This window comes from Apteryx rowi, unplaced genomic scaffold (assembly GCF_003343035.1).
Source record: "Apteryx rowi isolate R43461 unplaced genomic scaffold, aptRow1 scaffold_247, whole genome shotgun sequence".
Classification (NCBI taxonomy): Eukaryota; Metazoa; Chordata; class Aves; order Apterygiformes; family Apterygidae; genus Apteryx; species Apteryx rowi.
Window position 1 is genome coordinate 200915 of NW_020448830.1, and position 22491 is coordinate 223405.

General features: G+C 41.1%; 1 long non-coding RNA gene across 9 annotated transcripts; it reads left to right on the forward strand.

Moving 5' to 3' along the window:
- Positions 1-6: 6 nt before the first annotated feature.
- LOC112966528 lies at positions 7-21722 on the forward strand. 9 transcript variants are annotated; one of them, XR_003253637.1, is made up of 10 exons: positions 7-151; positions 268-4658; positions 6910-6987; positions 8470-9382; positions 9993-10060; positions 10239-13109; positions 13606-13814; positions 17388-17529; positions 17813-18036; positions 18746-21722. It is a non-coding gene; the product is annotated as an uncharacterized LOC112966528 (long non-coding RNA). The 9 variants fall into 9 exon arrangements; XR_003253632.1 differs by having other exon boundaries at positions 10239-10272; positions 12993-13109; positions 17813-21722; XR_003253631.1 differs by having other exon boundaries at positions 17813-21722.
- Positions 21723-22491: the final 769 nt, after the last annotated feature.

Below are 22491 nucleotides of genomic sequence, written 5' to 3' on the forward strand. Positions count from 1 at the left end.
GCAGCGGCCGGGCCCCGGGCCTCTCACACCAGCGACCTTCAGGCGTGACGGGCCGGGGCAGCCCGGCGCGGCTGGCCTCGGGCCCGGCAGGGAGTGGGGGGTCTGTGCTCCCGCASGATCCGGGCGCTTCCCGGCTCCTACAGGGAAAGGGGTAAGTAGGAGGGAGTGCAGAGATTGACGTTCCCCGACTGAAAATACGGGTTTGGACCTGTGCGTTCCATTTGGGAATAACATCCTGAAGTTTAACGTTATTTTTTTTTGCCGCAGCTCATTTCTCCCTGGCGGTTCACCTAAAAGTCACAGCGTCCTGCAGCGAGCAGTCAGCGCTTTGCCACCAGCCCTGGGGAGCCGCTGGCTCACCCTGCCCTCGCACGGCCTAGGCCCGGCCCGGCGCCGCCAGGGCCGTGCAGGTGAGCACGGACAGGTGGTYGGTGCCACGCGTGGGCCAGCAAGGAAACCGGCCACCCAAAGCCTTCTGGTAAACCTGGGCTTGATCAGAGAGTCTGGGAAAACCGCATATGGATCAGAGTGGCCTTATCCGCTGTGAGGAAGCCRATTGTGTTAAAAAGGCTTTATACGATTTTGCCTTTAGGACAGAGGAGGATATTCAGATTTGGAAACATATGTGTGTTCATTCTTGCTATGATTGGCTAGTTTTCTCAGATCAGGTCTAGGAAAACACACATCCTTGGAAGTGTAGTGATAATTCAGAGATCAAAACTATCAGTATATGCGTGCTTAAGTGCTTTCTTGCCACTGATCTGCAGTGGAAGACTTTGTAAGGAAGACAATATGCATGCAGATGAAGAGCATAAAAACAGGGATTTAGAAAGAGGCTTTGCTGAAGTTTTACTTTGGCACTAAGGCCTATTTTTCTTACCTTGCACTGTAATTGCTAAGTGAAAGCAAGATGGAATTGGCCAAGTTGTAAATTGCTCAATAACTAAGGAAGCCAGTTCCTTCTGCTGTGTGAAACTGCCCATCATCTTGTTTCATATTATTATCTGGAGAAAGGAGGAACCTTATACAAAAATCAAACTCCTCCTTCCTATTTTTTTTCCATTTTTCTTCAGGTAGGCACCAGCTAGGGCCATCCTATAGCTGGAGGCGAGGTAGGGAACTCCCTTTCACTGGCAGCCCAGAGGAGGTGCAGATGTGATGGCAGATACCAAAAAGGTGACTTGACGTAGTCCCAGCCCAGCAAGTTATGTGGTTTCATGTCTCTGGGAGCAACTCCAGTCCTCTAGTCCAGTGGCTTTTGTTTCCCTAAATATTTATAGACCTAGCTGCCCCAAGCTTTGTTTAGTCAAGTTGAAAGTATGTATATTGTCAAACATCTCCCAGTGCAGCAAGTCAGTCTGCCTTTACCCCTTTAGTCATTTGTGTTGCTCTTCAGTCACCAGAGCAATCACCAGTCTTTTAAAAATGTTCCCATTACTGAACTGCCTACAGCCATTTATAATATTCTAGACTTGCTCCTACTGGTACAATTTTATTAGACAGGCATTCTTTGTACCAGTATAAAAAGCATATTCTAAGATAATGTGAAAAATAGAAAGTTACCCAAATTAAAAGCGGGCAAACTTGTTTTTAAATACCTGTATTACAAATTCTAGCAAGAATCATTTGTTAATGGCTGAATTAATAACATTCAGTCAGTTTCCTGTGGAAATTCATATGAAACTTAGCAATAGGCACATTTACTCATTAATACTGTTAGCTGTTTCTTGAAAATGTAGCAATATATGGCATATATCAACACTAACTTACAAATGCAAGTCATTATGTTATTTATGGAACAAGATAAGATTTTTTTGAGTGAGCGATAGCTCCAAGGTATTAGACGGAAACTTGGCATTAACCTCTATAAATAAACATAGCAGTTATCAAATAATACTGTAAAGTAAGTACTTAACAGAGGAACAGCGAGCATTTCTACCCAGCATGATGACAACATGCTTGTAAAACTGCAGGAGGGGACTCTGAGGACAAAGATCTGCGATCTGCCAGTTAAAGTCCAGCTGCTAATGTGGTTGTTTTTATAATGATATCTGTGATTTGGTTAATTAAGATCAAAGGTGTGCAAAGCAGGCCTGTAGGCAATCTGTAACTCTTCACTAGAAAACAAAAAAGGGAAAAAAGAATTAGCGCAAATTGAATAGTCAGGATATTAGCACCCTCAGAATAAACACACAGTAACAGTGAGCTACARCAAGGTCTTTAAGCAACCTGTCAGTGAGAAACCCAAGCCACACTCGTAGTGATTGTAAATGATATCATGGAAAAGACTATAAAGAAATGTTATTTAAAACCAGAGCTACTGTGATCTAAGTGGGTATATGATAGATTAAACAGATATATTCACTAATATTTTTATAAACATACTTACTTGTGACATCAAGGTATCCCTTCTGGTCTGACAGGGCTATTTTTATGAAGATTCAACAGCCTGAAAGAAATAGCATATACTTTTTTTTTTTCTGCTGAGAAACGCATTCACTGAAGGTTCATTTGGAGAGAGGGGAACTATAGTGGGTCTTTTTGAACTCGATTTTTTTCTGTTGTATTTTTTGAAAATTTGTTTAAGTCATCCTACAGAAATCTAATTCAACAATCCAAATTTATGTCAAAGAAGACCTTGAATCAGCTCTCCATACATTCATCTTTAGGCCTGTATCCAACTATTCCAAAAGTTGGAATAACTCGTTTAGCAAACACTTATGCACAAGGTAAATGCAGTTTGACTTGAGTGTGCACAGAGGTTATTGCAGATAGAAATACTGGGCCCTTAGAATCAGGAAAACTTATCTAGAAGTTAAGCAAGAGGCAGCAGAAATAACAGTGACAGGGTTGCCCCTGGTTTTACCCACTGCAGAAGGTGATAGCTGTTTTGGATTTGGCAAGTGAAAATAACACATGAGATGGGTCATGGAGGTAGCTGCTGCATTTCAAAAATCCTGGCAATGAAACTGACACTGGCCAGGGCTGGAAACTGCTGCAGCTGGAATAATCCCACACTGCTCATATGACCCAAAGCATGTGTCCCGCACCGGGCGGCGACGGGGAGTCCCCAGCCGCCGGCGCTCTCGTTGGTAAATCCATGCCTGCCGCCTGGGTCCTTGGCCAAAAAGTACATTCGGGGCTGGTGTCAGAAGCCATTCAAGGACTCTGTCCCGTGGAAGCCCTGCCATTTGTTTAGTGAGTTGAGGTTTCCATTCCATGTCCCCTCATGGTGATGGCTGTTTCCAAATTAAAAGTGGTGAAAGGATTTTAGCTTTTCATTTTACTGCAATGACTCTTGATGTCTCCAAGCTTTTCTTAGGGAAATAGAGATTTTATTTGAACTGTGGAAATACAGGTTTTATTTGAACTATGAGTATTCCCCCCATTCTCTTTGTATTTATTAGTTTTGATTTGTTGCCACCTTTTCTTTTCTGTAGTGATCTGTGCAGAGCTATATTTTCTTCTGTGGTATATGGATGACACAGTGTCAATTGGCAGAGATGGTGAAGATTTCCCATGCTTTTCAGTATTCTCTGAGGCGTGTTCCTCACAAATTGTACAGATAAAAGGACTTCCTGAAGCCAATGGAACTATTACCATCAGTGTTAATAAGATCAGAGTTTTGCTCACAGCCTTTTTAATGAGTCAGTAGGATTYTTTTATTCTGGTGATACAGATACTAAAATAAAATTTCGATACAGCTTGCAGGGGTAAAGGCCTAAAAGTTGAAAGTTATATTTTCTAAAACCTGAGTGAATATCTGTAGATAAAAGGTAGATCAAAAGATAATATTGCAATATATATAGCACAATATTCAGTTACACAGGATTCAGATATCTCAAAAATAGCAAGTACAATGGGGTAAGATGATGTTGGTATGTGTAACATAGTGGAAACTGCAATATAAGACCTGAGCCTCCAGCCTCTATCAGTTTTGCTGGTAGGAGAATGAGAGAGACAATGCTGTTTTGCCAAAGACACTCAAAGCATTTTGAGATAAAAAGGGTGATGCTTGGTTCTCTGTTTTCTTTGCCCCTCTCTAGTCTGAGACTAGAAAGTGTGGAGAAGAAATAAACTGGTATTACTTTGTTAGTTACTTTTATTTTTCTTGAAGGTGGTGATACAACGCTTGAATGCATTTTAATAAAAGATGCCCATCAAAGCACATTGCATTTTAATCTTTCTTGATGTTGCCTGGGAGACACAAGTCTTAAGATTAAAATTTAAATCTTTGAAAAAATATATTTGCAAACTGGAACAGAAATTGTATATTTTCTCCAGTCARGCTTTTTGATAGAAAGGAGATGGATTTTCTTCTCTGTTTTAAAACTGCCTCCCTGAAACTGCTTTCAACTTCAGATCAAGGACTTGAGGAAACTAATTAATCTGAATTTACAAGAAAATCCTGAATTTCCATAATCTTTAGTTTCAGATCTGTTGAAGTTTATTTATTTATTTTTATGTATATTTGTGCATATAAACATTTAATTATTTTATACTATGTGGGCAGCATCTTCAGGACAGGTGCAGAAAGACTTAAACCAGCATACTTAAAAGCCTTTGGGGCAGGACACACTCTGATGGACTTTGAAATCTATGTCCAAATGTTCCATATCAAGAAAAGGAAGATTCTGGAGACCATTTTCACATACCGAGTAAGTGTTTCACCCAGAGAGCAGCAAGCACTGCCTTGCTGTGTTTAGTGCGGGACAGAGTTCCTTGAGTACACTACTGATTCAGGATGTGGAGCTGACATATTTGGGAGTGCGGCTGATATACGGAATGGGCACCAGGAAGCTCAGCGCTGTCATGAATCTCTGTTTCAGAGCCTCTGCCGATACAGCTAAGCTGACAGGGGTTTATTATGCCACCATCGTGACAGACCTGGATTTACTGGAAGGGATTGGCAAGGCTGTGGCCTCATAGTGTTAGCAATGTCTGGGGCATGTGACACATTTCAGCCACAAAGCTACACAGCACTTCTATCCACACATGTGCCGCACCAAGCTTTGTGTTAGTCCCTCTCTTGAATAATCTTAACTCAGAATGTGCTCTTTGGCTAGCATACCTGTGTTTACAGCAGTTTGGCTGACCTGGCTATACCAGCAGAACTTCACAGGGTGCACCATGTTTCAGGCAGTTACACGTTTGTCCAGCAGCGGAAATCTAGGAGCCCAGGAAAGGTCTGTCAGCAGAATGGTTGGATGCCTTGGGGCTTGTATGGGCAGCCAGTGATGAGCTCTGTGGGCACCGGTGWTGCTAGATGTTAATTCACTGTAATTAAATGCCTGAACCCCACTGTGGATCTTTGATGGTTTTGATGGCCATGTAATTCTGATTATTTTTTCTTTTTTCTGCTTTTAATATTACTAAATAAAAAGTCAGTTTAGGTAGTTTGAGTATCATTGAATAGTATTTCAATGAATTATGTCTGTATAGTCTGAAAGATGGAAGCAATATGTAACCACAGTAGTCATAGGAATCATGGATCGGCAACTTAGATTTTATGAAAGATTTTGAAGATATAAGTCACAATAAAGTACTAATTGTTATAATCTGGCGTCCAGCTCTGTAAGCACTCATTTGACCAAGTAGGGCATACCTTGTGCCTTCTTAGATGCTACCTTTGAAGTTGTCAGAAGTTGCTGACTAGAATACAGATAATACAGGTTACTACATGAGTGTTTTTGATAGGAGAAACAAAAGGTCCGTCTCATTTCTATACGAGCAAACAAGAGAAATTTCCTCTCATTCTTACCCTTTGGTTATAATCCTGGCCAAATTCGTTTCCCGCCACAACATTACATTAGAAACAATATTAGGGCATAGTCTGATAAGAAGCTATTTGGCAGCAGTGCCAGCTTACAAAGTCATCGTCTCCCGTCTTTGTCCTTGACTGCTGGTCCCTGCCCTGCATTATCTGCCCTTCTGTCCAGTGCCGTACTAGCACAAGCATTCTGTGGTCGCGCAGGGGACTGGATTGCTACGCTGGGGAGCCGATGTGGCTGAAAAACAACCCTTTATTTTGCCCAGATATTTTTCAGCTGAATCAGTTCCTTAGCCTGGTCTACTGAGTGGCTGCATAAATGTTTGTGCCAGCACTTGGAAAGGCAGAGCTGGGGTGAGAATGAGCAACTCGTATGGTACGAAAACAATGAGTTGTTAAGCCTGTTTATGCTGTGCTTTCAGTACATTCACTGAATGGATAATCATGACCTCACACAAATAAAATTATGTGTTTATTCTTTATAGCATTTAAGCCACTGAAATCAGTAAAATACATAATAAAATGCTAGCTACCACAAAAAATTCTTTCAAATACAAAACTTGTACAAATTTTATAATGCTTTTATCTTTACTTAAAATTTCTGATAGAGGGCAGTGTTAGTACAACTCATCTTGTGATTCCTATATCTGCCCTCTTTTTTCTCTCAGTATATAAATGATGGTATGTTTGGCTCTTTACAATGCAGGAAAGCTAATACATCTGTCTAGGTTCCTGAAATCTGATTTTGCCCAGGATACCTCCAAGGCAACTACACTGCCAGGTCAACCTTTGGACAAGGTTAGGATTTCAAGTATACTCTGAAATGAGCATTAGCTAAGTCTTAGACATAGAAACAGGCCTTATTTTGAAAATGGTGAATGATTCTAGGAGAAGACTTGTCTTTGCTGTGTTTGAAGAAATATAAAGTTAAATCCAGTCACACTAAAGCTGCTGCAATACTTCCACTGAATGTACTTGGGATACAATTTAGGCATTTCAAAATTGCAATCTGTGCATGTGCAGTAGATGATTTTTAACGGTGAGGTCCAGATAATCATTCACAGCTTCAAACTTGCTAACAGTCACAAGCCATGTCAGAGATGATTTTTTATGACTATATCACTGTATTCATTTTCCAGATAAAAGGAGGACCTGAAATATAACCAAACTACTGTTGTGCATTAGCCAAAGTGAGGTTAAAAAAGATTGCTTTAAAGGTGAGTTATAGCTTGTTCAGAGCAGGAGTTCTGACAGGACATTTGGTCCTAGTAAAATATTATTTACTGGAAAGATAGTCTTTCCTTTACCAGAATGAAATTAGCTCACAGAAGGCACTTGAGTTTATTGTAGCACTCATTTAAGAGGATAAAGGATCACCCAGCAGTGACATTTTGGATATTTTATCTTTGAGTCTATTCTGAAAGAATATTCCAAAGCTCAGACCAGGAGTATATTTTATTCTCTCCCACACACTTGGAATGCAGAAATACAATAAATAATGTTCAGTTAATTCCATCATTTCCTTTGCATCATTCTGCCCTTTGGTTTCTTGCAGCTGAAAATACTCAAGGTGTCTCTTTTTTCTGAGCTCTTCTGGACTTGGGTTAAATAATCTAGTAGATATTCTTCCACATCAAATCCCTTTGACTCATTTTGCTTGGATGAATTAGTAACTGGAATGATTGTGTTAAAACAGTGAAGATCAGAAGTGAACTTGCCCTGAATTGCCTGGATTTGGAAAATGCACTATGAAACACTACTTTCCTAAGATAAGGCATGCATTGAGAACAAGATAGATTGCAAGAACTGTTGACGCTTGTTACATGAATTTGAAGCAGCTGAAGATAAATAGACACCTTTTCTTGCCTAAAGCACAATTTGTATGCCAAGCAATCAAATCTGGTACATGCAGTTATGAGTTTCATAACTTTCTTAGTTTTCTAGGTAATGCCTGACACATTGCCGGTGAGAACCGAGATTTAAAAGCTTGAATAATAATAAATAATAATACCAGCAACAATATCACTTTAATACCACTTTCACTCATAAATCTCAAAGCAGCATGTATCACTCTTATATCGTAGATTATGGATTGAAGAGATTGAAACATTGCAAAGTGAACTGAGTGGCTCTAGTTTACCCTGCAAAGCAATAGGAGAGCAAAGACTGAACCCAGGCTTCCCGCCCCTAGCCCAGAGTCCTAGGCACTGGGCCACACTGTGAGAATGGCTCTTTTCCAAGCTGCCTTTTCTGTCAACAGCGGTAATTTAGATTTGCATGTGAAATGCTGTTCTGCTAGTAGGACTAATAGTTTCTACCATGCAAAGGATGTCTGAAAAGATGTCCTTTCTAGTAAAGAGAGGGAAGAGAGAGAATACAAAAGGAAAGCTTCTGAAAGAACAGAACTGGTACAGTTCAGCTTGGAGTGACTACATTTGAAACCAGCTGTCCAAATGCTTTCTAGCTTTTTTCAAGTAAAAATGTACTCAACAAGGGCACAGCTGTAAATGGGATGGAAATGGCCTTCTCTTTGGCCATGATGGAAGGGAAAGTAATCTAGCTGGACAATAACTCTATGAAAGCTTTGGTTCTTGCCATGAAAAAATATCGTGACTCTTTGGCAGACAGTACTTCTGACAATGCAAAGTGTGTATTGCTCACAAAAATGTTTGGTGGATTGTTTCGCTTCCTTTCTACAGCTGACTCATGTCTCTGGGCTTGGAGGACTGCAACCCAAGAAAGGGAATTGGAGCCACGTGACCTTCTAGCTCTTTGCAAACACCATGGATCATAATTTGGAAAGTGCTGTCCTAAGAAATACAGCAAGAGAGCTTGGGGACTTAGTGCCTTTCATCTAAGGACTTTACACACAGTTAAGCTTCGGATCAGCCTGTTTAATAGAAACAGTCTTTTTCATAGATACATTATAGATATATAACATAGACATTGTCTAAACTATTTAAGTTGCAAAATTCTCACTAAATCAGTTTAAAATTGATCTAGTTAAAGTAGGGCAGTTTTTCTATTATAGGAATGCCCTGAGGCATGGAGAGCTCATGATTCCCAATGTATGGAGCATCCACAGCTCTCATTAATTTCATTTGGGAATATGAATGCTTAACATTCATGAAAATCTGGCCCTCAGTGATGTGCCTGAGGAGATGTATATTTTAGCAGTGAGCCAGTGACAGGAATGAGAATAAAAATCTAGAGGTCTAATACCATGTCTGCTGTCATAACTCATGGGCTTTCCCACCTTCTTTTCAGGGTACCAACCATAACCAAAGTCAGCATAACAACAGAACATTCATTTTATTTTATGCTATACAGAAATACAGTATTTTAGCTGAAATTTCTTTTTTGGGATGCTAATTATTCTAAGCATGTTAATGATTGGTTAAATGACTGTTGCAGTTAAAAAATTCTTAAGAAAGTGTGGTGTCAGTGTAATTAGAAAGCTACCTTAAAAGTTGCCCTTACTTTTGTGGGTTCTTTCCTGAATTTTGCTGATGTGTTAGCAAGGCATGGTGCTGGGGGTGCAGTGTGATACGATGCATGTACTTAACCTTCCCTGGAATTTCCAGCGAGGCCCCAAAGGCTCTGAGCCGGCCGGTGAGTCCATGCGCGGCGGGAAGGGGCAGAACAAAACCCACACGCCACTCAGCGGGGCAGCCTGGCTCTCCCTTTCCTCAGTAGCCGGCCATAGCTGGTTGCAAGCATAGTAGAAACCCAAACCCTTGTGCTAAGAAAGCGCCCCAGGCTCTTTGGAAGAACCATAAGCTTCAGCCTGAAGCCCTTGTCTCCTGGCTGCCCTCCGGGGTGGTCTGGCCCCGAGCTGCCCTGCTCAGAGCTGCGTGCAACCTATGGAGGTGTCCAGGGAGCCGGGACTGGCATCCTGGGTCCACACAGCATAGCAGCTTGCTTTGCCATGGTAGCTTGTTTCTGATAGAAGTAAATTATTTACAGTTCTGTGGTGAAGTGATTCTAATATCTCTGTGAAGAAAACGCCGCTGAGCAAAGGCTCGCCAGGCGTGACGGAAAGAGTAGGGTGTGTTTCTGTGCTCATTGCTCTGAACTATAATACTGATGTGCAAACTGCAGCACTGTCAGCTTCAAAAACCTTCAAGTAAATAAGTCAAAAAAATCCAGTGATTGCATTTTAAAGAGATTTGCTTCTTTCTAAAGCTCCTAACAATTCTTACCTTTGGGTTTTTCTCCGTAGCGCATGGATTTTTTCCTTTAATGAACGTGCAGATCTCTTCACCGTGGGAACTAGGCAGAAGAAAACATGTAATATCACAAGTTCTCACAGTAACCTAGCAAGTGTTGCAACACTGCAGCTGGCTTACTACATTTGTGGAGAGACCTTTTGCTTTTATAACTTGCACATCCCATTGGTCTTAATGTCACACTGCTGACCCAATATTTTATCCAGACTTCGTGATCTGATAAGAGCTCTTGTTTGCAGGGAACCTGGGGTATTTGGTGAGATCTAATACTTGGTAAGTACTTTGCTGCGCTGATGATGTGCACAAACTGCTGGATATTTCTGCTTATATGATTAGTTTTTAAATTTGTATAAAGGTAGGTTATTTTTACAGAGAGATCATATATATCTAAACAGAATTTTTAGAAGAGTTTCTTTCTGGAAAGGAAGTGTGCAGGGCTAAGTATAATTGAGAGTAAACATATCTCTAAGACCATACATACCTGTAATCTAAAACATTTATCTGTTTTTAAATGGGTAGTGAATAAACACTCCCTTTCATCCAGTCACTGGGCTATTCATTCACCAGATTTGACATTTTTGGATTTTCGCTTTAAAGTTATTCATAAATTTATACAAGAAGCAAAATATATAAGTGAGTGAGAAACTGCTTAAAAGGAACAACCTATCACGAAAGCTATTACAAAGTCATACTATTTTTCTTAAGACAAATAAACATGTGGCAGGAACTGCTAATGCTGGATTAGTCCCATGGCTCATGTAGTCCTGTGTCCTTCCCCTGACAGTAACCAGCAGAGGAAGGGGCAAGAAATGTCCTAATCCCAATTAACTAAAGATTGGTGTAAATCCTGATGGCTTTTAAAATTTCAAACTATTGCAAATCTGAATACCCTTGTTGATATTCAGGCTCTTACTGACTCTTACAAAGTTTTTGCTGTCAGTGACATCTTATAGGAATGAGTCCCAGTTCAGCTGTACATCATGAGAAACAACCTTGCTTTACAGCAGTTCTTAATGTGCCAGATTTCAATTTCTTCAATTGTCTGTTCTTGCATCATGAGAGATAACAGAAGTCCATAGTCTGCCTCTTCTATATTGTTATTTGATGCATTTCTGTTACTCATGTCTCTGCACTGAAGCAGGTTTTTCCATCTCTGGGTTTATCCACACAGGAAACAAGCAGTTGTCAAGAAAGCAAGAGGGCAAATTCAAAGTGCAGTACTATTTTGCACAAACTCCTTGTGTGACCACACTTAATCCACACTGGAGGGCTTTTAAAAATTTGTTCTAACGTACTTCTCATGTACACAGACAGCATATTTACAGAAAGTAGTGAAGCAGAGTGCAAAAGTCCCGATGTGCACCACATGGCACAGTGCTAGTTTGGTTAGTGATAGCTCAGCTCTTTCCGCAGTGTGCCTGACCACGGGGTGCAGCCTGCCCCGTGCAGCTGCTCGGCGACAGTGTCTGTGCAGGGCAGCGCTGGCCCCTGGGAGAGCTGGCGTGGGACACGTACTGCAGCGCTTTCTTCATGCAGACAGCCTCTCTGGGGGGGCTTCGATGACATCCTCGAAGGCTCCTCTAAGCCACTCTCTGTTTATTGCAACAGCATTAAGTGCTGTTATTGGGTGCATAGGGATGGCTGGGAACAATGCAAAAGGGGGGCAGAGAAGGCTGTGAAAAGATTATTGGCTTGCAATTCGACAAATTGTAGGTTATAGGGAAGAGCAGGTTTTAAGTGATCAAAAGAGGAGAGGGGTGGGCTAGCTGTGTCGAATTGCTGTGACAGAGCATAGAGGAAAGAAAAGGGGGCAGCACAAAGGAGGCAGGACAGCAGAGTCCCTGTATTTGTTATCTCTGTATTTGCTGTACAGCTACAAACTCTGTGGCTTCCTGATTCAAGGAGAATTGGATCATACAGGCAAGTCTGGAAGGAAGCTGGGGGTAATTCCTTAGCTGTTGAAGCAATAGTAGTTCCCAGGTGGGACTCTCTGCAGAGCTGTCACTTTTATTTTTTTCATTTACAGACTGTCCAAACATTTTAGCTGAGTGAGTGATGTGGAAATCATTTATTTTGTAAGGACTTTCCCCTTAAAGGCAAGCTCACAGCATAAAAGGTCTCCTAGGCTCTGCTGAGGGCTGGCAGCAGTTTCTGAGTGACAGCCAAAAATATGTTCTTGCAGCAGTGTTTCCACATTGATGGCACTACAACAGAGGCAGCTTGGCTAGAGATAGAGTCGAGAAAACCCCGTTTGCCAGAATCTACAGTTCTGGCTGCATGGACTTCAAGGTAGCTGCCATTCTTACTGTTTTATTTGTCTTTGCCTAAGGCAGTGATAGGAATTATGTTCATATTGCACATAAAAATCATCTTAGTAAAAATATCCTAGATCTTTATCCTCTCACTTTTATCTTACCCAAGAATTATCCACAGCACTTTGAAAAGCTGAGATTCTCTGAACACAGTAAAAGGCCTATATAGTGTTGGGTGCTTGAGAGGTGACTAATTATGCTATACTTAAATGTTTTGAAGAGTGGGAAGGAGAAGATAAAACCCCTGAAATTGCCACTGTTTCAGTCTTGCTTTATCAAGGGGGGAGAGAAAATTAATGGCATAGATTTAGCTCCCTTTTCAGCTGGGGCCAAGGAGAGGTTTCAGATGACCCATGCAAGCAGAGTAACGTTTCAGAGCAGCCCATGCCTGGAAGGACATGCTATTCTACCTAGCTAATTCCTAAATCACAATGTGCAGCCACCGGCTGATGGGAAGGAGCCTCACGCATGTACAGTGCTTTCCTCTGTCGGTTGACCTAGTTGTTAATGCGGAGAGTCGCACACAATAACAAGTCTGTTAAGTGACTGCAGATTCTTTACACAAACGTGCAAACAAGAAATTAAAGAAAGGCTTCAGCCATGCCAATAAGCTCGTAGGGGCACACAGGCCTTGTTTGTTTGGGGGTTTTTTTGTATGTTTTGTCCTCTCTGTGAACCCAGTCGAGATGGGAAGCTGCGGTAAGCTTCGGCGTGATGCAGGAGGCTGGAGAAGGCCAACATGCAGCTCACCGGCCGTTCGAGACTTGCCAGAGCCAGCAGAAGACCCAGCACCTGAGCGTGAGTCCTGCTCTTGTGTTCCATCCTCTGAGCCCAGGGAGCGTTTGGTCTGTTGTGCTTGTGTCTTAGGCTGAGAGGGAAAGGGAAAGACTGAACCCTTCTGCCTACCCATACTCTAGCCAAAGGCGTCCAAGTGTTTCTCCAAGCTGAGCAGCGTCAATGAGGGCTCTGGCCCAGCTGTCAGTGATTTCCTTATCACTGCATGTGAAAGATGCTTTGAGATCCATTAAAGGCACCTGAATTTCAGAGGAGAGATACCTAGCAATTTCTGAGCTGTTGCTCTCTAAGGAGTTCATAGTCCTTAGGGATCAGCTATCAACTTACAAGTGCTTGTCCAAATCCTTTTCACTTCCAAAAGCACACAAATATAAAAATTGTCCCGTGCTAGCAAATACAGCATTTGTTAGCCATATGTGTTTCAGGACCATGTTATTTTGGGATGGCATTTAAAAAATAGTCTCAGACAGTCTTTTTAGTAATAATACTTTCTTTTCAGCATGAGGCATGGTCCACCAAGCACAGCAGCTGGCAATACCTTAGAGTGACGTTGAGGGAAACTACTGCCCTCAGCAGTGAGGTTTGCTCCTGGCAGAAGGTCTGTTTGCAGCCTACAACATGGATATGCGGAGCCTTGTTTTAGGCTCTATTTTAAGAGGTTCTTTGTGGACACTTTAAGTAATGAGGACAGGAGTTAAGATGCACAGGGTGAGAAGATGGCTCTTTTCTCTACAGTATTGCTACCCAAAGAGTCAGGCATGTCGCTTCATCATTTCCTGCACTAATCTTTTTCTTATTGATACTGAAGAATATTTACATCAGGATTTATGTTATTTAAAATATATCTTTATGTGGTGGGAAGTGAATCATCATTTTAGTTTATTAAAAAGAAGGCCCATAAATATCTCTTTTTATTTTACCTGTATCTATGAGGTGAACACTATATATTTCCTGCGGGATTGAGGTAGAAGGCTATAATACATGGATAACATTCAGGTCTGTAATGCTTTAGATGTAAAACTGTGGTAAGCCTGAGGCAAATAAAGTTGATTTGCATGCAAACTATTGTCATAATGAAAAGGCAGACGAAGGAAGAAAGATCTTGCTCTATTGCAGCTACATTTTTCAGGATGCTAAAGAATGATCACAGACTCCTCCTGCAGTTTTGTTTTTTTTTTCTTCCGAGAAATAAATGCTCCAGAAACCATTCTTTCCATAAAAGATGCCAGTACAGTGTGAGCATTGGAAAGAGTCTCCCTGCCACCGGCAGGACAAAGCACCAAGACAAACCTGTTTTTTTGTTGTAATATATCGCACTGCACAAACGTTAATGGGCCACTGGTGCTGGAGCCAAGCCTTCTGGAGCAGCTCCAGCTGCTGCAGGTGTTACCGTGGCAGTGCCTCCACCAGCTTTGAAGTGAAGTCTCTGACTTCAGCAGCTCCATCAGGCTGGCTGCTGTTCTGCGCCTGGGGCCTCAGCTCAGCCCCACGGACGTACTTTTCCTACACAACTAATTATTATCCTCTTGGGCCCTTGCAGCATTGTTGCACAACCACAGCAAAGGCGGGAGCGCTCCGTGACAGTGCTCTCAACTGAAGGTCTCTGCACGGTGTCCTGAGTGTAGTCTCGGAGATCTGCAGTGTTTTCTGCTTTTCCCACTTYATGATATATGTCTGTGGGAATATTAATAGCCTTTTCCAAGAATGCTAATGCAACTGTTTGATGAAAACTTTAAGACAGTGGTGTGCAAGGATTAGGAATAGGAGAGGGCTTGGGCTTTTTTTCTTTAGGTTTAATCATACACAAAATATCAAATAGTGTTGCTCAATTACTATGCAACAGAAGTATCATCTGTGTGAGGTGGACAAACAGAGAAGATAATATCATGCAAACTCAGCCTGTTCTCCAGCCTTTGCTACAGTGTCTGAGTGGATTTAAACCTCTGCCTGCTCTGCTGTCGTCATGTCACGCTGTCCTGGAGTTTCTGCCCAGTTTTAAATATTAGTAACTAATCAGTAGTCAGTTAGATCTGGGTGGATAACATACACTGCCTACGCTGTCAAAGGCAGCTGCAGGGACGAGATTGAACCCCGCTGCAGGAGGAGCGCTGCAATGGCAGGAGAGGCTGGTGCTGCCGAGCTGCTGCTCTCCGGCAGGGTGCAGGGCTGCGTATCTGCACTGGCCATTGCCCGGCCATAGCTCCCCCATTTGCCAAGAAATGTACTGCCCTGTGCAAAGAAAATCATAAGGCACAGTGAAATAGTAACTCATGCCAGAAATATTGCAATATTTTATGCAATGGTTTAAAAAAGGCATTCATTACAATATATTATGAATACAGACTTCCCCCCCCCCCAGAGATATATGTTAAAACATTTCAAAAAGTTTGTAGCTTATTGTATGTTTTTATTTGTATGGTTTATTCACAGACAAGGGCTTTTTACACTGCAGTCCTCTTCAGTACAGGATCTAAATAGAGGGTATTTACTCTGCACCTATGGTAATGAGAACACACAGTTTGTTTTATGGATGGAGGCAACTGAAAGGTTTAAGTTTCTGCCTAAAAGTTCAGTAGTTGCATTACAGATAAGAAGAACACTTATATTGCCCATATTCACATAGTCACGATATCACCGACGAAGGCAGCTGCAAGAGCATGGGCCTAAGCGTGGAACAGAAGTTCCTTTACCTCACTTTCTGCAGTGCATAAGAAAAGTTGGGTCATGGTAAAACGTTCTTTGTTACAAATTACATTTTAAGTGTAATTAACATTTGAGGTACAAATCTGGAAATGATTCAAAGAAGGAGTTCTACTGTAGGGTTTTTAAAATTAATTCTTGTGCCTCACCTGTAATCATTATATCCTCAGTATTGGTCTTCTATATATGTGAAATTGTGATTGCCCTGTTGTGAACCAAAGCCATGTTTTAATACAGTGTAGATGCTCATGGTAATGTGATTTCCAGATGTTTAAACTCATTATCATGTTGGTACTGATTGTAAATTAATTGTAATTAATTGTAAATTAATCACTTCAGAAGACAGGTAATATGTGATCTGACTTATCAAAATGAGTTAGTGCTCCATGATCTGTTTGTAATCTAATGACTTGCGAGAGATGAAGTGGAAAAATAAGACAATCATAGCTGCAATAAGAACAACACATCTGAAGCATATCTTGAACTTGTGCTTCTATTGTATTTGGAGTTGTTATGACAAGTTTAACTGTTTTGTGGCCTTTTCGGCCAAATCCTATTTGAATAATGGTGATAGTAAAATTAATGTATTTGAAGCAGCTATAAAATCCCTCTGCTGAATTTGGAAAGACAGGATCACCTATCCTTTTGTACAATTTTTTGAAAACACGTCTTCTTCTGTAGAAGCACAAGTGTTCCCACTAACTCCATCTTCAGACTTTTCTGGTAGCTGATTTTTGCTCAGCGAGTTGTAACTTTCACCTAATTGAATGAACTAATACACATTCCTTCGCAGAGTTTTAATAAATTACACTTTATGTTTAGGACTTCTTAACCTATGTCATTACCAAAGAGRAATTTAAACTTTTCCAGTGCCATCAATTCCTACTCTACTTTCAGGGTCCCTCTTATCTTTTCCAGCCTCCCAAGATACATAAAACACAGTGTTGTTCTTTGAAACTAAAGTTAATGCTTCTGTGCAAAGAGACCATCTTGGTGATGAGGGGACATGAATGACTGATATTGTATCTACTGCTTCATAGTTTATCTCCTGAAATACTGCATATAATTTGGTCAATTTTGTAATTACTGTAGTGACTAGTAGTATTGTTTATTTGTTTTAATTATTTGGATCATATTATTTTTAACAGTGTTCTGGCATGCCAAACCCTAAGCACATTCTTGGCAAGGACTATATGTAGCTCACAGTTTCTCCTCGCACTGCTTTGCTGGTTCACTTGATGCTATGACTGCCATGTCGGTGACACTTTCAGAGCATCACTCCAGCACATTAATGCAGCTTCAATTACTGATACAGTTACCCTGCCAATATACAAGCTATACTGTACCATCCACATAATTCTTCATGGATATTTCTGTTTGTTTATTTACCTGTAGCATAAAACCACTTGGCCTTTGGGGAAGTTTGTTGCTTAATGTCTGTGTATCACACTGCATACAATCTTATCAAAATTTTCCTCACAGGCTTAAAAGCTATCATTTACACTGTCTTATTATGAAAACCTGGACTTTTGATTTGGGATTTGGGGTGATTTTTGCTTTCTTTTTTTTTTTCCCCTCCAGCTTCTTTGGAATATCAGGATTCTACTCTGCCTGCAAACCCAAAGCAGTTAAATAAAATTCCAGGCAGTTTTTCTACTTAAGGGTGTGATTTCAGGTTGCTCATTACAGACAGCCTTGCAGTACAAGTTGTTATCTGGCATGGGTAGGTATATAACTTAGTGTTTTCACTGGAATCTCCCTCGTTTCTTCTCTGTTCTGGGAGTACTGAAAACTTAACATGTCATTAGTATTCTCTGTGGTCTTTTGAAAAATATCAGCTGCATCATTATGATATAGGGAAAATTGGTGCTTCTCAAATTTGTCTAAAGCTTCTCTCCTATTAGGGAATGCAAACTATGTGAAAATTTCATTCTTGGACTAAGTCAAAAGCAGTTGCACATAGAACTGAACATTAGTGAAAACTAATTATACTGTCCTTTCTTCAGAGCAGTGGAAGAAAACATGAGTTATCAGAGGAGGATGAGCCAAGAGAATGACCTGGTTTTCCAAAGTTGTGCTCAGACAGAGACATAAACCGTGGCTGATGAGGTGTCTGAAGAATGCTAATGGTATCATGCAGCTGGCATCTCATGCTAAAGCAAGAAACAGCAGTGACAGCTTGGTACTCCAATCAGAAGAAATCAACCCCCATGTTGCAGGAAGCGTAGCTGTATGCTTTCTAATCAGTTATATTCTAAGTGATTTCAGTGTTTTGCAAGTATTCCCTTTATTTTATACTACACTTATTTGCTCATTGAGAATGCTGTGGGAATGCATAATTTAAACCACACATACAGGATTCTGGCAAACTGAAACATTAATCTGGCCCCRTAGCTTTGTACTGTCACTGTTGCATATAAGCTCATCCAGACTGTGGTCGAATGAGACAATCTGTTCCACCACCACCAGCAGTAACCATGTCTACTCGCCTATGATTTGTGCCTTGTTTTTCATACTGCCAAAATCCATGGTCACCTTAGCATATCCCTGAATTTCTCCTTCCTTCTCAAAAGCCCCAAGTACTCCCCATAAAACCTCTTATCCCCAGTCATCTGCCAAATACCAACCAGGCAAGAGGCAGCGTAGACTGGCTGCTTCCAAGCAATTGCTGTCCGGGCTGGACAGCCAAACAGGCTGAACCCAGAAAATAGTCACTGAGCTCCTGATGCTGCCTTTACCTTCAGAGGTGCTAATCTTGGTAGAAACAACTAGTGGGGCTGCAGAAAGCATGGAAGAGGAACAAAATGTGGTTTTTATCCAGCACCCTCCCACAAGAATAGGGGGACTCTATTCGCTGAATCCTTTCAACTTAGACAAAAATGGCTCCAGGACCAGCTGCAGATGAGACTTGACATGAATCTCTAAAATTATTTCTACAGGTGCTACCTTGGAGAAACTCAGAAACTTTGGAGAGCTGGGATCATATAGCTGTATCTCGCCAGGGCTGAAGGGAACAAATAGTGAATATGATGAACTGCCCTTATTGCAATAATTTACTGCTATGGTTTCATCGGTAGCTATAGCCTTCTCTCAAACTGAAAAAAATAAGCTGTCTATACCCCCTTTTTTGGTATTTATTGGGAAACTGAAGTGTAAAAGTCAAGTGTGATCTGTCAAAAATCCTTATGGATATTGCAATGGGAAATGTAGGGGTGATGAATACATGCTGCTGAGTTTGTAGCTTGCTGTTTCAGGCAGCCCTAGCCCAGTCATGCATAGTTTGCCGAGGCCTCTTTTATCCAGACTGAGAACCTCAAGGAAATGCTATCCCAGGCAAAGGGCTGGCCAGAGACAGGATGTTGTTTGAGTGATGGGAATATTCTTCTGATCAGAATTTAGAAACCAGACAGCTTAAAAAGACAATAATGAGACAGTGCTTTAGAATAAAGGGTACCAAACACAACACTCTTAGCTGTGGTTCTGCAACTGGGATTACGCATGTGAAATCTTCCTGTTGTGTTTGCCATTTTTATTCAAGGTAAACAGATTTACGAACACATTATATGTACAGCAGAATAGGAAGCATGTTTTGAATGTCTAGATCATCAATTTCTCTCCTGCAACAGATGATATGATGCCCTTATGTCCACATTTCTACTTATTACTTGGCAGAAGTGACAACCCATGGTTACTAATTTTCAAGATTTTATTGTGAATATTGTGCATTTGGGGTGTTTTTAAGTGTTTATCCTGAAACACTGTACATTTTCTGAGTTTACCTTTATCCATAATTTTCACCTCTTCCAATTATTTTCAATGGACTGAATGGACTGAAATGAGAGTTTGCCCTTAGGAAGGTGGCCGCTACGTCTGTTTGTCACAAACCCCAGCTAAGCTGCTTTCAGCAAGGCTGAAGCCACGTATTGTGGATAAGAAAAGTCCCTTGCAAAACAAGGCGCAAGAAAGTTCAGAAAATGAGACTGTGGAAGCAGCAAGCAGGAGGAATGTATTAAGATGAGCAAAAACCCTTGAGGAATTAGACAAATGGAAGGAAAAAGAACCAGATTAAGGGAACTTTGGAGGAGTATAAGGCCAGGGGTAYGGCTGATGGGCTGCAGCTGTGCAGAGGGGCACACGGCAGCCCGAGGAGAGGAAGGGGGGTTTGGGAAGGGAGCCTGCAAGTGTGTGGGGAAAAGTACAGGGCAGGTGGTACAGGGCCTGGCTGGTCATCTTAAGTAAGACAACCACCAAAAGGAAAATTAAATGCCCCCTTCTCTAATTCCTCGTGTTATAAAGTGAAAGATTTTTCTCCAAATAGTAACCAGAATTTACTGTGCCTGAATTTCTTTTGAAACCTGCACTAAAACAAATTGAGGTGTGATAGGTCTCCCTTAAAGACAGGGTGAACTCTGAATATGGGTAAAAAATGTGATTTATTTTTTCATAAATGTTATACTTTTTTTTAAAGCTCCTATGGTAATTTTATGTGGCCTTTCTTTTTTTATGGCTGAGGCTGTCAGTGTAGCGTGGCACATTAAAAAATTGCATAGTCTTTCTGCTAGGATAGTTAACTCTACATAAGACTTTCCACAGTCTTGGAGATCTGGTAGTCTCCATGTGCCCTATTTTTGCCACCATGGAGTTTTAACAGGCATCAAAGTATTGAACTTTGACATTCACAGGGTAGCTTTAATACCTTGCAAAAATGGTAAAATTTGGGCAAGTCGTTTTTCCTTAAATCTAGACCCTTAGGTTTTCAGCCAAAATACGATACCTGGGATCAGGTGCTCTATTACTACCCTTGTTTTCAGTTTTTATTTTATAAGGCGTGGCATTTACATTCTTTATCTGGTTAGGTCCACATGAACAAGACATGCACTGAAGGAAAGAGCTGGTAATGGAAATTCAGAGGGCAGAATAGTTGGATAAGCTCCACAGTAAAGCAATATTGCATATTAAGTGTTAACACTTAATTCATAAGATCAAATATTTGTATTCTCAGAGACTACACTCACTTCATTAATTTGCAGTTATTGTGACACATTCATGATAAATTTCAGGAAAAACATCATTAATAATTATTTTGGTTAATTTTTAGAAGATCATCTTATTTTTACAAATTCCCAGGAAATGCACTGAAGAATTCCTGTCACAGCCATGAGGGTTGTTTTAGGCGTATGGATTCACTTGTTATTGTTACTTAGTTTGTTTTTGTTGGAGGGGATGATGATGGAGACAAGGTTCCGAGACTGCAGCAGCCTCCCCTACCCAGTGCCGAGTCCCTGCCCCAAAACACACATAGCCTTCTGGAGAGTGGAGAAGAGGGGAAACAAATTTGAAAATACAAAAGAAAATTGTCCATAGCAAGAATGAAAAGAAGGGGATAGAAATAAAGGTATTAGCAAAAAAGAGAGGATGGTGGCATTTTTGCTAACAAAAGGAGCTTTTAGGCTGTCTGCCAAGCAGTGCGGAGTTACGAAGATGTCGATGTGACCCAGGGAATGTGTTCCTATGCTACAAATGTGATGTAGTTTTTCACGTTGCTGCAGACACTTACAGAAATCTTATGTGAGGTCTCTACAACCTTCCCTCTTCCTCTACTTTTCTCTTTCAAAATATCCCTTAGAAAATGATTTGGTGCCTTGAAATCTTTCAAAGCAAGGAAATATGTTCTGGCAAACACCCATTATCGTGGGTTGAGTGCATGTTGGGCTGAACGTTCTTGCTGCCGGAAATGGGATCAGAAAAAGAGGACGAGGCACTAACCAAACGGTACTGCCTCGGCCTTGCTGCTGATTCCTTCACATTCAGCTTTTGTCTGTGTTTGGTTTGCAAATTTGAGAATTTGGAGGGTACTGACTATTTTGGCCAGCTGTGATGAAATGGCGTGTAATAAAAATAACCCAGCCCTCGTCACTTTGCTTTGCCTGACCTTCCTATTGGCTCTGCACGCTTGCCTGGCAGGAGCAACGCATGGGGACAGCACCAACATGGTATCCTGAGCACACGACATCCACAGCTACTGCATCCAGGACGTGGCTAAAGTCCTAAACAAACCAGTTGGCTCATGGGATCCTAAGGGCAACAAAATTAAAATGGCATTTCCTTCCCCTTGTTGAGCACCACAAAAACAGTGAGCCTAGAAAAAGAAATTATAAACCACATATTTAGAGTTAAGGGTCAGTCCCATGGCAGAAAGAGTGGCAGAGACATGAACTCAATTCCCTAGAGAAGAAAATCAAATTTGGTTGCATACAGTTAGGAACTCAAAACCTGTTGGCAGACTAGCTGTTTAAAGGCCCTGAGTACTAACAGCATCATTACTGCAGTGATCTGACACCGAAACACAGAAGTTCAGACCTTTACAACTCCTGCCAATATAATGTACATGACACACATCCTGCAGACCCTTCCATATGCTCTTAATTTTACTGTAGGACTAATTATTCCCTGTTGGTCACTACTGCCAGCCTATCATATGTAGGTTTTCTGATTTTCACAGAAAAAAAAAAAAGTTCTTCTCAAAAAGTTCTGCCTGAAGCTCTAAGAGAAAAATACAAGATATAGAAATTGCAAATGTAGAGACAAGTGAACAGTCCCACATTCTGCTCATCTTATTTCCACTAACATGAGCAAATCTATTCATGCAAGTAAAGTATACAGGATTTATCTTAAATGGCTCAAA